This window comes from Mirounga leonina, unplaced genomic scaffold, assembly GCF_011800145.1.
Source record: "Mirounga leonina isolate KUSES-001 unplaced genomic scaffold, KU_Mleo_1.0 Mir_82, whole genome shotgun sequence".
NCBI lineage: Eukaryota > Metazoa > Chordata > Mammalia > Carnivora > Phocidae > Mirounga > Mirounga leonina.
In genome coordinates, this window is record NW_023270825.1 from 24,398,030 (window position 1) to 24,413,162 (window position 15,133).

General features: G+C 40.0%; 1 protein-coding gene and 2 pseudogenes across 2 annotated transcripts in view; 2 read left to right on the plus strand and 1 right to left on the minus strand.

Annotated features, from left to right (window-relative positions):
• The window catches only part of TMED8 (transmembrane p24 trafficking protein family member 8), a 39,266-nt gene that overhangs the window by 6,396 nt on the left and 17,737 nt on the right, over positions 1-15,133 (plus strand). The window lies entirely within an intron of this gene.
• LOC118002456 lies at positions 4,714-6,210 on the minus strand (annotated as a pseudogene).
• Positions 6,394-7,668, plus strand: LOC118002437 (annotated as a pseudogene). The gene has a single exon (XR_004677052.1). The product of XR_004677052.1 is annotated as a glyceraldehyde-3-phosphate dehydrogenase-like (transcript).

Genomic DNA, 15,133 nt, shown 5'->3' on the forward strand with positions numbered 1-15,133 from the left:
GAATGAGATAGAGAGAGCATGAGAGTGGGGAGGGTCAGGGGGAGAAGCAGACTCCCTGCTGAGCAGGGAGCCTGACGTGAGACTCGATCCCGGGACTCCAGGATCATGACCTGAGCCGAAGGCAGTCGCTTAACCAACTGAGCCACCCAGGCGCCCATCACTGTATACTCTTATACTTCTTGAATTTTGAATAATATGGATAGGGCGCCTGGGTGGCTCAGTTGGTTAAGCAACTGCCTTCAGCTCAGGTCATGATCCTGGAGTCCCTGGATCAAGTCCCGCATCAGGCTCCCTGCTCGGCGGGGAGTCTGCTTCTCCCTCTGACCCTCCCCCCTCTCATGTGCTCTCTCTCTCTCCTCTCATCCTCTCTCTCAAATAAATAAATAAAAAAAAAATCTTGAATAATATGGATATATTATCTGTTCAGAAAAAAAAAAAACACACAGATGTATCATGAGATTCTTCTCTATGCTTATATTGTAAGAGACATTCTATACATCTCTTTTGCCTTTCTGCTCATCAGGAACTGACCCTTTCTGGGCTTTTTTCTCTCAGATGAAATTTTTTTTATGAAGTATAGGTTGTAAATCTCTTTAGGGATCAATTTTATGTTATTCTTTAAATCCACTACGGTTTTTCATTATTTTTGTGCTAATTTCATTTCTGTCTAAAGATAAATCAAAGGGGGATAGAACCACCACTTAGATGAACTGATACTGTTAGCCAGTGACAGAAGGAAGGCAGACTTTTTTTTTTTTTTTAAGATTTTATTTATTTATTTGGCAGAGAGAGACAGCGAGAGAGGGAACACAAGCAACAGGCAGAGGGAGAGGGGGAAGCAGTCTTCCCTCTGAGCAGGGAGTCTGATGCGGGACTTGATCTTAAGCAGACGCTTAAAGACTGAGCCACCCAGGTGCTCTGAGAAGGCAGACTTTTAAAAGTTCTATTTTGTTTCCATTTTATTCAGTAAGGTATTTTCAAACTGAAAAAGGTAAAGCGGCGGTGTTGGTTTCTGTTTTGAGTAATGGCAGCCTAGGTAATCGGATCAGTTCTCCCACTGGGGACAATTAGAAAATAATTTTCAACATATGAATATTTGCTTGAAGATCCTGGAGAGCTAGCCAGATAATGAAGAATTACCAGGCTATAATCAATGTGAGGGTCGAAGTATAAAGATAGAAGTCCAGCGATGAGAGTCCATTTTGAGGGCTCCTTTCTCCTCTGATGGCATATGCTGGATTCTTGAGTGAGGAAGCTTGTCAAGGCTGTGAATGTGCCTCTCTGGACTAAAGCAACAAGGAATGTTCAGAACCAGTCAAATAGGGGGAACCCTGGTGAACTCCCTTTTCTCTGGGTTGGAACTATGAAAGGCCATGTTCTGGAAGTAAGGGTAAATTAGAAATAGGCCATTGTAGGGAGTGCAGCTCAGTTTCAGAAAAATCTAAGTTCATGAAATTGGGTTAAGGTGCTCCCAGGCTGCTAGAGTCCCCAGGTATGTGGAAGAAGCAAGGGCAAACCTCTGGAGGTTTATTTAGATTAGGCTTCAGATTGTTTCTACAAACAATTTTATGAGAACAGTTTCTGGTACATTTGATTAATAACCAGATTCCTGGAAGAGAACATGAACAAAAATCAAACAATAGAATGAATGGATCCAAAGGGGCAACAGACTGAAACATAATTATATTTATTATGTTCAAGATAAAAGACAAGTTTGATAAATTTGGCAAAGAATTGAAATTTATAAAAATAGAACCAAATAGGGTGCCTGGATGGCTCAGTTGGTTAAGCGACTATCTTAGGTTGTGATCCTGGGCTCCTGGCATTGAGTCCTGTATCGGGCTCCCTCTGCTCGGCAGGGAGTCTGCATGTCCCTCTGCTTCTGCCTGCCGCTCTGCCTACTTGTGCTCTCTCTCTCTGTCAAATAAATACAATCTTAAAAAAAAAAATAGAACCAAATAGAAATTCTGTAGTTAAACAGATGAAAATTTAGAACTCAGTTGATAGGCTTAGCAAAAAGTTACTATGTCTGAAGAGAGAATAGTGACCTGGTCAGAAGAAAAGTCAGAAGAAAATATCCAGAAGAAAATATTTAAAAATGCAACAATGGGAAATTCAGGAAAGAGGTAAGACACAGAGAAGATATGGTGAAAAGGTCTAACATTTATATAATTGGAGTCCTAGAAGGTGAGGAGAGCAAGAATGGACAGAAGCAATGCTTGATGAGATAATAGCTGTGAATTTTCCAAAGCTAATGGAATGCACAGATTTAAGAAGCCCTATGTATCCCAAGCAGGATAAGTACAGTGAAATCTACAGTAGATTCACATTAAGTTAAAACTGCTATAAAACTGGGGTGCATGGGTGAGTCAGTAAGTTAGGCGTCTGACTCATGGTTTCTACTCAGGTCACGATCTCATGGGTTGTGAGGTGGAGCCCAGTCATGTCAGGCTCTGCACTCAGCAGGGAGTCTGCTTGAGACTGTCTCGCTCTTCCTCTGCCCCTCCCCCAGCTCTCACTCATGTGCTTTGTCTCTGTCTCTTTCAAAAAAAAAATTTTTTTTTTAAAATTGCTATAGGGGCGCCTGGGTGGCTCATTCATTAAGCGTCTGCCTTTGGCTCAGGGCATGATCCCAGGGTCCTGGGATCGAGCCCCACATCAGGCTCCCTGCTCCATAGGAAGCCTGCTTCTCCTCTCCCACTCCCCCTGCTTGTGTTCCCTCTCTCGCTGTGTCTCTGTCACATAAATAAATAAAATCTTTTTTTAAAAATTGCTATAAAAGCAAAGTAAAGAGAAAAGTAGCCAGAGAAAAATTACAGTTTGCCTTCAGAGAAATAGTAATTGGACTGACAGCTCACTTCTGCACAGAGCAGTACAAGCGAGATCGTCTTTAGAATACTGAAAGAAATACCAATATAGAATTCTTTTTTCAGGAAAACAGTCTTTAAGAATGAAGGTTAAATAAAGATATTTTCAGACAGTCAAAAACAGGATTTGTCACCTGAACACTGGCACTTAAGGAATAAATTCTTCAGGTAGAATCAAAATGATCTCAGATGAAAGGAAAATCACAGTTTCATCTCACTCATTAACATAGATGCAAAAAGTCATGAACAGAATGTTAGCAGACTAAATCCAGGAATATATATGACCAAGTTGGGTTTTTTCAGGAATGCAAGGTGGCTTTGACATTCTTTAAAAGTCCATGTAAATCACCATTTTAATATACTAGTGGATAGGGCGCCTCGGTGGCTCAGTTGGTTAAGCGACTGCCTTTGGCTCAGGTCATGATCCTGGAGTCCCGGGATCGAGTCCCGCATCGGGCTCCCTGCTCGGCAGGGAGTCTGCTTCTCCCTCTGACCCTCCTCCCTCTCATGCTCTCTGTCTCTCATTCTCTCTCTCTCAAATAAATAAATAAATAAAATCTTTAAAAATATATATATACTAGTGGATAAAAATGATCAGTTTAATAGATGCAGAGAAAGTGCTTGATAAAATTCAACCTCCATTTATGATTCAAAACTCATAGCAAAGTACGAATAAAAGAAAACTTCCTTAATTAGAAAAAGCATATCTACAAAAAACCTATAACCAGCATCAAACTTAATGGTGAGATTTGAAAGTTTTCTTCTTGAGGGCGCCTGGGTGGCTCAGATGGTTAAGCGTCTGCCTTCGGCTGAGGTCATGATCCCAGGGTCCTGGGATCGAGTCCCACATCGGGCTCCCTGCTCCTTGGGAGCCTGCTTCTCCCTCTGCCTCTCTCTCTCTCTCTCTCTGTCTCTCATGAATAAATAAATAAAATCTTTATTAAAAAAAAAGAAAGTTTTCTTCTTGAGATCGGGAAAAAGACAAGGGAGCCCACTCTCCTCACTTAATATTCATCATTTTATTGGATATTCTAGCTAATACAGTCAGGCAAGAAAGAGAATATATGAAAATTAGAAAAGAATCCTGTTAAATCTATTGTTTGCCGATGATGACTATATACATGGAAAATCCAGAAGAATCTATAGATCAGTTATTAGAACTAATAAGTTTGGCCACATTGCTGGGTACAGAGCCAATATGCAAAATTTCATTATGTTTATATATACAAACTTATCTCAGAGAGATTGCAGGTTCAGTTCTAGACCACTACAATAAAGCAAATATTGCAATAAAGCAAGTGAAGTGAAATTCTTTGGTTTCTCAGTGCATATAAAAGTGATGTTTATACTATATTGTAGTCTTTTAAATGTGCAATGGCAGTATGTCTAAAAAAAGTATAATACCTTAAAAAATACTGCTAAAAAATGTTAACCGTCATCTGGGCTTTCAGCAGAGGTGTATTCACTGATGACAGATCACTATAACAAATAATAATAATGAAAAAGTTTGAAATATTGCAAGAATTATCAAGTGTGACACAGACATGAAGTGAGCAAATGCTGTTGGAAAAATGGTGCTGTTAGACTTGCTTGACACAGGGTTGCCACAAACCTTCAATTTGTCAAAAATGCAATACCTGCAAAGTGCAATAGAGTGAAGCACAATAAAATGTAGTGGGCCTATACCAGCAATGAAGTTAAAAAATATATGAAAATATTATTTACCATAGAGTAAAGAAAGTTCAAATACCTAGGAATAAATCCCACAAAATATATGCAAAGTCTTTGTGCAGAAGATTATAATACATTATTATTATTTTTAAAAACCAGAACATTTATTGTGTGATTAATTGTTGAAATCCTTAGGAAGAACTGGGTGCTGAACAGCTGCCCTCTTGGGTTTAGGTGATGTTCCTTCATGGAATCCACGCCTGAATCTGGGGTGTACAATTTTTAGCTTCCTCATTTGACCAGCCCCAGTGGTATTTTGTCTTTTAGCCTTGGCACTCCAGTTATACTTTCTCTTCCTCTTGGCAGGATAGCACATTTGCCACAGGTCGACTTCCAAAGGTGATAGGCCTTAGAACCACGGTGGTGGCACAATGTGCACGTCTTACTGCAACACTTTCCAGATGATGCTGTCCCCTTTGTCATCTTGTTTCTGTGGCCAAAATCCTATAGTTATTGAAAGAAATGAAAGAATAAATAAATGGAAAGATATATTCTTAGATTGAAAGACTCAATATTGTAAAGTGTCAGTTCTCCCCAACTTGATATATAAATAAAATAATCCCAGTAAAAATCCCAGCAGGGTTTTGCCGGAGTTTTTGCAAGGAAATTTGACAAACTGGTTCTAAAAAATATGTAGAGGAATGAAAGGCCATAAATAGCATATATAAAAATACTTGAGTGAATAAAAACAAGTTGGAAACATTTGCTCTATTAGGTGTCAAGATTTAGTCTAAAGCTTTTATGGAATAGTCTAATAGGTCCTAGGAATAGAATACAATCCTAGAAACAAAATCTTTGATTTGCAATAAAGATTGTACTGTAGAGCAGTGAGGAAAGAATGGTAAATATTGCTGGGACTACTGAATAGCCCAAGAGAAAGGAAAGAAGGGAAAGAAAAGAAACTTGATCCTTACCTCACACACCATACACACAAAAAATCAATTCTAGTTGGATTGCATACCAACATGTTAAAGACAATACAATAAGCTCCTAAAAGATAATCTAGGAGAATATATTGACCTCAGTGTAGGGGAAGACATCTCAAATAGGACATACAAATGGCTAAAAAGGAAAAGTGATAAATTTTGACAAATTAAAATGAAGAACTTTGCATCACCAAAGGACACCATTAAAAGAGTGAAAAGGTAGGGCGCCTGGGTGGCTCAGTTGGTTAAGCGACTGCCTTCGGCTCAGGTCATGATCCCGGAGTCCTGGGATTGAGTCCCACATCGGGCTCCCGGCTCAGCGGGGAGCCTGCTTCTCCCTCTGACCCTATCCCCTCTCATGCTGTTTCTCTCTCTCTCTCTCTCTCTCAAATAAATAAATAAAAAATTTAAAAAAAAAAAGAGTGAAAAGGTAAATCACAGAGTAGAAGCAGGTATTTGTAACACATGTAATTAACAAAAGGTTTGTATTTAGAACTGCTATAAGTAATAAAAATACAATCCAGCTTGCAGCTTTTGGCTCAGAGGTGGCCAAGGTGCAACTTTCTTTGGCTGTCCTTAACCGGGTTCATCTGACATCAGCTGCCTGCACCGTGGTGCCTAAATTCAACCCCAGTGAAATAAAAATCATTTACCTGAAGTGTACCAGTGGGGAAGTTGGTGCTCTGTCTGTCCAGGCCCCCAAGATTGGCCTCTTGAGTCTTTCTTCCAAAAAGGGTAATGGTGACCTAGCCAAGCAACTGGTGATTGGAAAGGGTCTGAGGATTACAGTGAAGATGGCCATTCAGGACAGACAGGTCCAAATTGAGGTAGTACTTTCTGCCTCTGCCCTCATTATCAAAGCCCTCAAGGAACTGCCAAGGTATAGAAAGAAGCAGAAAAATATTAAGTACAATGGAAATACCAGTTTTGATGAGATTGTTGACATTGCTGGACAGATGGGACACCCATCTTTAGTTAGAGAACTCTCTGGAACCGTTAAAGAGACCCTAGGGACTGGCTCTCTGCTCCTCCCCGTTCGACAGACAGCCGCATCTTCTGGTGCAGTGCCAGCTGCATCCCCGAGACACGATGGTGAAGGTTGGAGTGAACGGATTTGGCCGTATTGGGCACCTGGTTACCAGGGCTGCTTTTAACTCTGGCAAAGTGGATATTGTCACCATCAATGACCCCTTCATTGACCTCAACTACATGGTCTACATGTTCCAGTATGATTCCACCCATGGCAAATTCCACGGCACAGTCAAGGCTGAGAACGGGAAGCTTGTCATCAATGGAAAGTCCATCTCCATCTTCCAGGAGCGAGATCCCGCCAACATCGAATGGGGTGATGCTGGTGCTGAGTATGTTGTGGAGTCCACTGGGGTCTTCACCACCATGGAGAAGGCTGGGGCTCACTTGAAGGGCGGGGCCAAGAGGGTCATGATCTCTGCTCCCTCTGCCAATACCCCCATGTTCGTGATAGGTGTGAACCATGAGAAGTATGACAACTCTCTCAAGATTGTCAGCAATGCCTCCTGTACCACCAACTGCTTGGCTCCTCTGGCCAAGGTCATCCATGACAACTTCGGCATCGTGGAGGGACTCATGACTACCGTCCATGCCATCATTGCCACCCAGAAGACCGTGGACAACCCCTCTGGGAAGCTGTGGCACGACGGCTGAGGGGCTGCCCAGAACATCATCCCTGCTTCCACTGGCACTGCCAAGGCTGTGGGCAAGGTCATCCCTGAGCTGAATGGGAAGCTCACTGGCATGGCCTTCCGTGTCCCCACCCCCAATGTGTCCATCGTGGATCTGACCTGCCGCCTGGAGAAAGCTGCCAAATACAACATCAAGAAGGTGGTGAAGCAGGCATCAGAGGGCCCCCTCAAGGGCATCCTGGGGTACACTGAAGACCAGGTTGTCTCCTGCAACTTTAACAGTGACACCCACTCCTCCACCTTCCATGCCGGGGCTGGCATTGCTCTCAACGACCACTTTGTCAAGCTCATTTCCTGGTATGACAATGAATTCGGCTACAGCAACCGGGTGGTGGACCTTATGGTCCACATGGCCTCCAAGGAGTAAGAGCCCCCTGGACCACCAGCCCCAGGGAGAGCAAGAGGAAGAGAGGCCCTCAGCTGCTGGGGAGTCCCTGCCCCAACTTATCCCCCAAAACACTGAAAATCTCCCGACCTCCACCATTTCCATCCCAGATCCCCTGAAGAAGGGGAGGGGCTTGGGGAGCCCTACCTTGTCATGTGCCATCTATAAAGTATACTGTACCCAGCCAAAAAAAAAAAGAGAGACCCTAGGGACTGCAATACTGTGGGCTGTGATGTTGAAGGCTGCCACCCTCATGACATCATAGATGACATCAACAGTGGTACAGTGGAATGCCCAGCTATTGAGGGCTACAAAGGAAAATACTTCAATAAAGGATCATTTGATTAAAAAAAAAAAAAAAAAAAAGACACTCCAACCGTAAAATAGGCAAGAGACTTGAACAGGCATTTTATAAAAGAGGATTTCCAAATGGTCAAGAAACATAAGTCATCAGTGATATGCAAACTAAAAGCATACACCAATCAGAATGGCCCAAATAAAAACTAATATGACCAAGTATTGGAAAGGGTACAGAGTAATAGGAATGTTCCTCAATACCAGCAGGAGTGCATATTTGGTACAACCCCTTTGGAAAATAGTTTGGCATTGTCTACCAATGTTTATCATTTCTATGACTCAACCATTCCATTCCTAGGTTTATATACAAAATAAATGCGTGCACATGTGTACCAAGAGACATGAACAAAAATACTCATAGCAGCATCATTCATAATAGCCAAAAACTAGAAAGAACCCAAATTTCATCAGTGGTATATTGATAAATTATGGTATATTCATGGAATATTATATAGCAATGAAAACGAATAAGCTTACCTGCAACAACATAGTTGAGTCTTTCAAACATAATGTTGAGTGAAAGAAGCTAGTCTTAAAATATTCTGCATTATTTCTCTTTATATAGAATTCAGGCAGAATAAAGCAACACTATTTAGGAATGCATATTTAGGTGGCCCAAGTATAAAGAAAAGCAAGAAAATGATTCCCTAAGTTAGGACAATGGTTATGGAGGAAGGGAACAAGTAATGATTGGGAGGGTCATTAATGGGGCTTATAAAGTGCTGGGAATGATCTGTTTCTTGGCCTAGGTAGTAGTTTATATAGGTGTTTGCTTTGTGATAATTTATTGAGCTGCACATTTTTGTGTACTTTTCTTTGTGTTATATTTCACAATAAAGATTTGAAGAGTCAGTGTGTAATATAGTTATTAAGAGAGCTAACTTTGGACTTGGACTGCCTGTTTGTTGGCCATCTTGGGCAAGTTACTTGATTTTGCTGAGCTTCAATTTCTTGAATGATAAAAAAGTAATGGTAGTATCAACCTCAGTGAGGAATCAAAAAGATGATGCCTACAAAATGCTTAGAAAGTAATTGACATGTACAGTAAGGATCACTAAGGAACACTGGGTCTTGGCTGTAATAATAAAGATGATCAGAACGAAGATAGGATATCTAACTATTTTAAGTTCAGATTTTTGGATCCAAGCAAATGCTATCCAGGTCTTTTGGTCAGAGTTCTTGATTACAAGCAATAGAAATTAGTTTTGGCTGCCTTAAGCAGAAAATGGATTATTGGAAGAATATAGGAGGCTCACCACATTGTTGGAAAGCCGAAGAGTAGGCTGGTCCAGAGGCTAAGCAGCAAGAACAATTTGGTGAGGGCTGTTTGGCTGCCACTAGATGCATTCTCTCCCTCCTTTGTGCCACTGCTATTTCCAGTTCTTGGTGGGGATATTTTAGGTCATGTGCCTGGTCCCTAACTTCCTGTATTTGGAAAAAGAAGGGTCTTCCATTCTGACTTCTTGTGTACTGTTTACAAAGTCAGTCCCCTCCAGGAGAAGGTTGAGTATTTGAAAGCCAAAAGATCCACAGGTGACTACTACATCCAGGGTCCTGAAAGAACCTGCAATTATAATTGTGTGCTATCTTTGAGGACTGTCAGGGACTAGAAATGAACCTCTGTATCAATTTCCAAAGGGGAAAAGAGATTAGAATCCAGAATCTGTAGACCATTAAACTTGAAGCAGCTTCTCAGCAAAGTTCTAGAATATGTCACAAATGGTTTGTGAACATTTAGTAAGGAAATAAGCGCGGCCAGCATGGGCATCCTAAAAACAAATTTGACCACCTAATGATTTTCTAATCGAGTCCTCTCTACTCTGTCTCAGATATCACTACTAGGTCCTCATTATCTCTCATGTGAACTTTGCCAAGGTCTCCTATCTGATCCGGTAAGATCCATCTTACCATCAGCTGCTATAGAATCCTACCCCAAAATACAAATTTGACCATGTCATTTCCTAGCTTAAACTTAAGCTTAAAATTTTTGATCATCTGTGGGATAGAGGTCCTTCTCAGTCTTCCCTGCTGGACTGAAAGCTTCATGAGGGCCAGAACTGTGTCTGCTTTAGTGCATCATCTCCAGGATCTAGTGTGGAGCCAGGCACTTGTTAGGGATTCGTGAAGTATTGAGTTGAATCGATGGGATTTGTGTCTCTTGGCTCAGGTCTCTGCACACACTGAACTTGCTATACACACTGAACAGCCGTGGTGTTTTGTTTATTTTACTAATGTTTATTCTTTTTATTTCTGTGAAGTGCTTCTAAATATTTCCTTTAAATTTTTTTGTGTACAATACAGTATTGTTAATTATTGGCACAATATTGTACGGCACATCTCTAGAACTTACTCATCCTATATAATTTAGATTTTATACCCATTGATTAGCAACTCCACATTTTCCTCTCCCTGTAGGCCCTGACAAACATCATTCTATTCTCTGATTTTATGGGTTTGGCTATTTTAGATACCTGTATAAGTGGAATTGTACAATATTTGTCCTTCTGTGACTGGCTTATTTCACTTGAAATAATGTTCTCAAGGTTCATCCATGTTACCACATGTTGCAGGATTTCCTTCTCTTAAAAAATATAATATTCCATTGTATGTATCTACCACATTTTCTTTATCCATTCATCTGTCAGTGGACAGTTAGGTTGTTATCACATCTTGGCTATTGTGACTAGTGCCACACTGAAATATTGGAGTGCTAATATCTCTTTGAGATCCTGATTTAAATTCTTTTGGATTAATACCTGGAAATGGGATTGGTAGATGATATGGTAATTCTATTTTTAATTTTTTGAGGAATCTTTATACCGTTTTCCATAGTGGCTACACCATTTTGCATTCTCATGTAGGTGCAAGGGTTCCAATTTCTACACATCCTCTGCAATACTTGTCTGTTGTTGTTGTTGTTGTTTTGATAATAGCCATCCTAACAGTGTAAGATGATATCTCATTTTTGTGGTTTTGATTTGCATTTCCTGATGACTAGTAATGTTGAACATATTTTCGTATACTTCTTGGCCATTTGGATGTCTTCTTTGGAGAAATGTATATTCCAGTCTTAAGCCCATTTTTAAATCGGGTTATTGGATTGTTTTGCTATTGAGTTATAGGAGATTTAAATTTATTTTGGAAATTAACCTCTTTTCAGATAAATGGTTGGCAAATATTTTTTCTCACTTCATAGGTTGTCTTTTCCTCTGTTGATTGTTTCCTTTGCTATGCAGAAGCTTTTCTGTTTGATGTAGTCCCACTTGTCTATTTTTGTTTTTGTTACATGTGCTTTTGGTGTCATATCCATAAAATCGTGAAGCTTTGTTGTGAGACCAATGTCATGAAGCTTTTCCCCTACGTTTTCTTCTAGGAGCTTTATAGTTTAAGTCTCATGTTTTTAATCCATTTTGAGTTTATTTTTGTATGGTGTGAAATAAGGGTCCAATTTCATTCTTTTGCATGTGGATATCCAGTTTTTCCAACACAGTTTGTTGAAGAGACTATCCTTTCCCCATTGTGTATTGTTGGTACCCTTTTTGAAGATCAATTGATCATATATGTACAGATAGATTTCTAGACTCTTACTCTGTTTCATTGGTCTATAGGTCTGTCTTTATGCCATACTCTTTTAATTTTTGTAACTTTGTAATATATTTTGAAACCAGGAGGTATGATATCTCCAGTTTTGTTTATCTTTCTTTCCTTTTTTTTTTTTTTTTTTTAAAGATTTTATTTATTTGAGAGAGAGGGAGAGGGAGAGAGCACAAGTGGGGGGGGGTGCAGAGAGAGAAGCAGACTCCCCGCTGAGCAGAGAGCCCACATGGAGCTCAATTCCAGGACCCTGAGATCATGACCTGAGCTGAAGGCAGACACTTAACCGATTGAGCCACCCAGGCACCCCTAATATGGACATTTTAACAGTCTGAAGCTCCAGTCTATGAACATGGGATGTCATTCCATTTTTTTGTGTCTTCATTAATTTTTTCATCATTGTTCTGTAGTTATGCCATGGTGTTTTTTGGTGTGTGTTCTTTTGCTCATTGAATCCTCTCTACCTGCAATGCCCTTTTTCAATGCCCTTGCCTGTGGGCAAGTCCTCCTTGTTCTTTAAGATAGCATAATTGCCATATCTTTCAGGAAAAGTCCTTTGATCACCTTTCTTCCCTAAATTAAATACCCCCTATGTTCCTGTGATATCAAGGGCATAATTCTGTTCTAAATAATAACACATTTGTATTACAATTGTCTGTTTATGAGTTTCTCTTTCTCTGTAGATTGAGCTCTTTAAGGGCACAAGTCATGTCTAATTTAACTGTATTCCCAGGATGGAATATGGTGCTTGGCATGTAGCAGGGACCTAGTAAAGGTCTGTTGAATGTATTAGGCAAAGCCATTAACTCATGGTTCCCGTTTTAAAATTTAGTTTAATGTAATTTATTTGAGAGAGAGAGAGAACGAGCATGGAGTGGGAGGGGCGGAGGGAGAATGAGAAGCAGATTCCCTGTTTAAGCAGGATGCCTGATGTGGAGCTCAGTCTCAGGACCCTGAGATCATGACCTGAGCCGAAGGTAGACACTTAACCCACTGAGCCACCCAGGCACCTCTCAGGGTTCCCTTATTCATGTGGTTGCTGTGTATACCTTTTCTCATCAGAAAGAACCAGGACTCCTTAGAGAAATGGCTGGGGCAGAGCATTTATAAGATGAGCCTGGAACTTTTGCTATAAGCCAGACTACACGGACACAGGAGCCAACTCTGAAGAGCTCCCAATGGCCAAAACTAGGAAAACTTGAAACACATAAAATATGTTAAAAACTGCTTGTTTCTAACAATACTTTACAAAACCTCCAAATCATTATATGGAGATTGCTATGATTCTAACTTAGTATTCTGACAATTAGGGAAGACTCAATTTTTTTTTTAAATTTTATTTATTTATTTGACAGAGAGAGACACAGCGAGAGAGGGAACACAAGCAGGGGGAGTGGGAGAGGGAGAAGCAGGCTTCCCGCGGAGTGGGGAGCCCGATGCAGGGCTCGATCCCAGGACCCTGGGATCATGACCTGAGCCGAAGGCAGACGCTTAATGACTGAGCCACCCAGGTGCCCCGGAAGACTCAATTTTTTTATCCTGCCTTTCTTTTATGAGTAATACTTCAGAGTAACCAAATGGTTGATGGGAAGGAGATTTTTTTTTTTAATAGAAGAATTCTAACTCATAAATGTAGAAGGTGCTAGAATTATGAAAATCATTTTCTAGTCTCTAATGAAATGATGGATCTATTTTAGACAGTGATCATGAATGGCTACTAAAGCCATTAGGTGAAATAAAGGCTGAGAACATGAACCCACTCACCAATCTTTATGTCATTAAAGTTGTGACAAGCATATATTTTGTGCTTCCTGATGTGATGCAATGGGAACTTAATGTGCCATGTCTGGAGTAGTCCTGTGAGATCAAAACTGAACCTGAATCTAAATCTCTAGGTCAACACCATCCAAAATAATTTTCTTTGATGATGAAAATGTTTCTGTGCTATCCAGTACCCACTAGCAACCTGTGGCTATTGCGTACTTGAAATGTGGCTAATAAGACTAGGAGACTGAATTTTAATTTTTATTTAATTTTAATTAATTTAAATTGAGCTACAGGCTAATGGCTACTGTATTAGACAGCACAGCTCTAGATCTAAGATCAATTTACAGGTAATTACAGTGAGTAGAAGAATCATGAAATCATGAAAATTCAGTCAGCCAAATTCAGAATGTGGGAAAGTCTGCAGGTCATATGACTTTTCATTTCAACAAATATATTTTATGAAAAACAATGGGGTGAGGAATGATATAGATTAAGAGACCTAAGACACACATAAACTAAATCTAGTGTGTGAACCTTATTTGGATCCTGATTTCAAACAAATTGGCTGTTAGAAAAAAAATCTGAGACAATTGGAGGCATTTGAATGTGGATTGTGTATTAAATGATATTAAGGAATTGCCGATTTTGTAGGAACGATAATGGTACCATACCTACATTGAAAGTCTTTTTCTTTAGAGATGTGTTCTAAATGAATATAATGATGTCTTCGCTTTGCTTTAAATAATCCACTGTGTGTGTGGTAGTGGGGCAGGAAGGTAGGGGACAAAAGAAACAAGATGTAAAATGTTGTTGAGAAGATAATGAGTACATGAATCTCTGTTCCACTGTTCTCTAATTTTGTGCGTATTTAAATTTTTCTAAAATAAAGAAGTTTTAACTAACTAGAATTCAAATAAAAATTTGAAAAAGAAAATAGAGAAGTTTTTACAAAGCAGTAATTAATATACCTAAAATATATAAAGAATGACAAGGGAATAATTTACTCAGAATTCAGAATATGGGGAGATATGATTGGGAAGGGGCATTAGACAGAGGACTTCTAATGTATGAATACTTACCTCATTACTGACTAAGTAGGGATTGGTATTAACATTTTTAGCTTTGTGTCTCCTTTTCATGCCATCTTTTGTATGTATGATATATTTTACAATAAAAAGTAGAAAGAAAGCTTACTGTTAGGACATAAATCTTACAGAATCCAATTGCAGGAAGCACGGACATTATGGGAGTTAGAAAGTGGTCAGGTAGATTTTCTGTGTCTCTTTTCCTCTTGGACCCCAAAGTCCCTTGTTTCTACTTCTCTTTCATGAATGATCATTTTCCTGTCTCTAACAGTTGTCTTCAATGCTTAGTCATCTGCTTCTACTTGGCCTGTGAAGGTTTTTCCCAAATGGCATTTCTGTCCCTTACCTGAGGCTCTTCACAGTCTGTTTTGGCCTGTGGTACCAACCCCAGATTTTGGGGAAGAGAATTGGACTGACTTTTGGGCATATGTTCACCCAAAACCAATAAGCATGGCTAGCATAGTAGACATTGGTCACAGGGACAGCCCCTTCAAGGCTGTGGACAGGGGAGGTTCTTAAGAAAGGGTTATAGATCAGGGAAATACAAATCAAAACCACAATGAGATACCACCTCACACCAGTCAGAATGGCTAAAATTAACAAGTCTGGAAACAACGGATGTTGGCGAAGATGCAGAGAATGGGGAACCCTCTTACACTGTTGATGGGAATGCGAGCTGGTGTAGCCACTCTGGAAAATA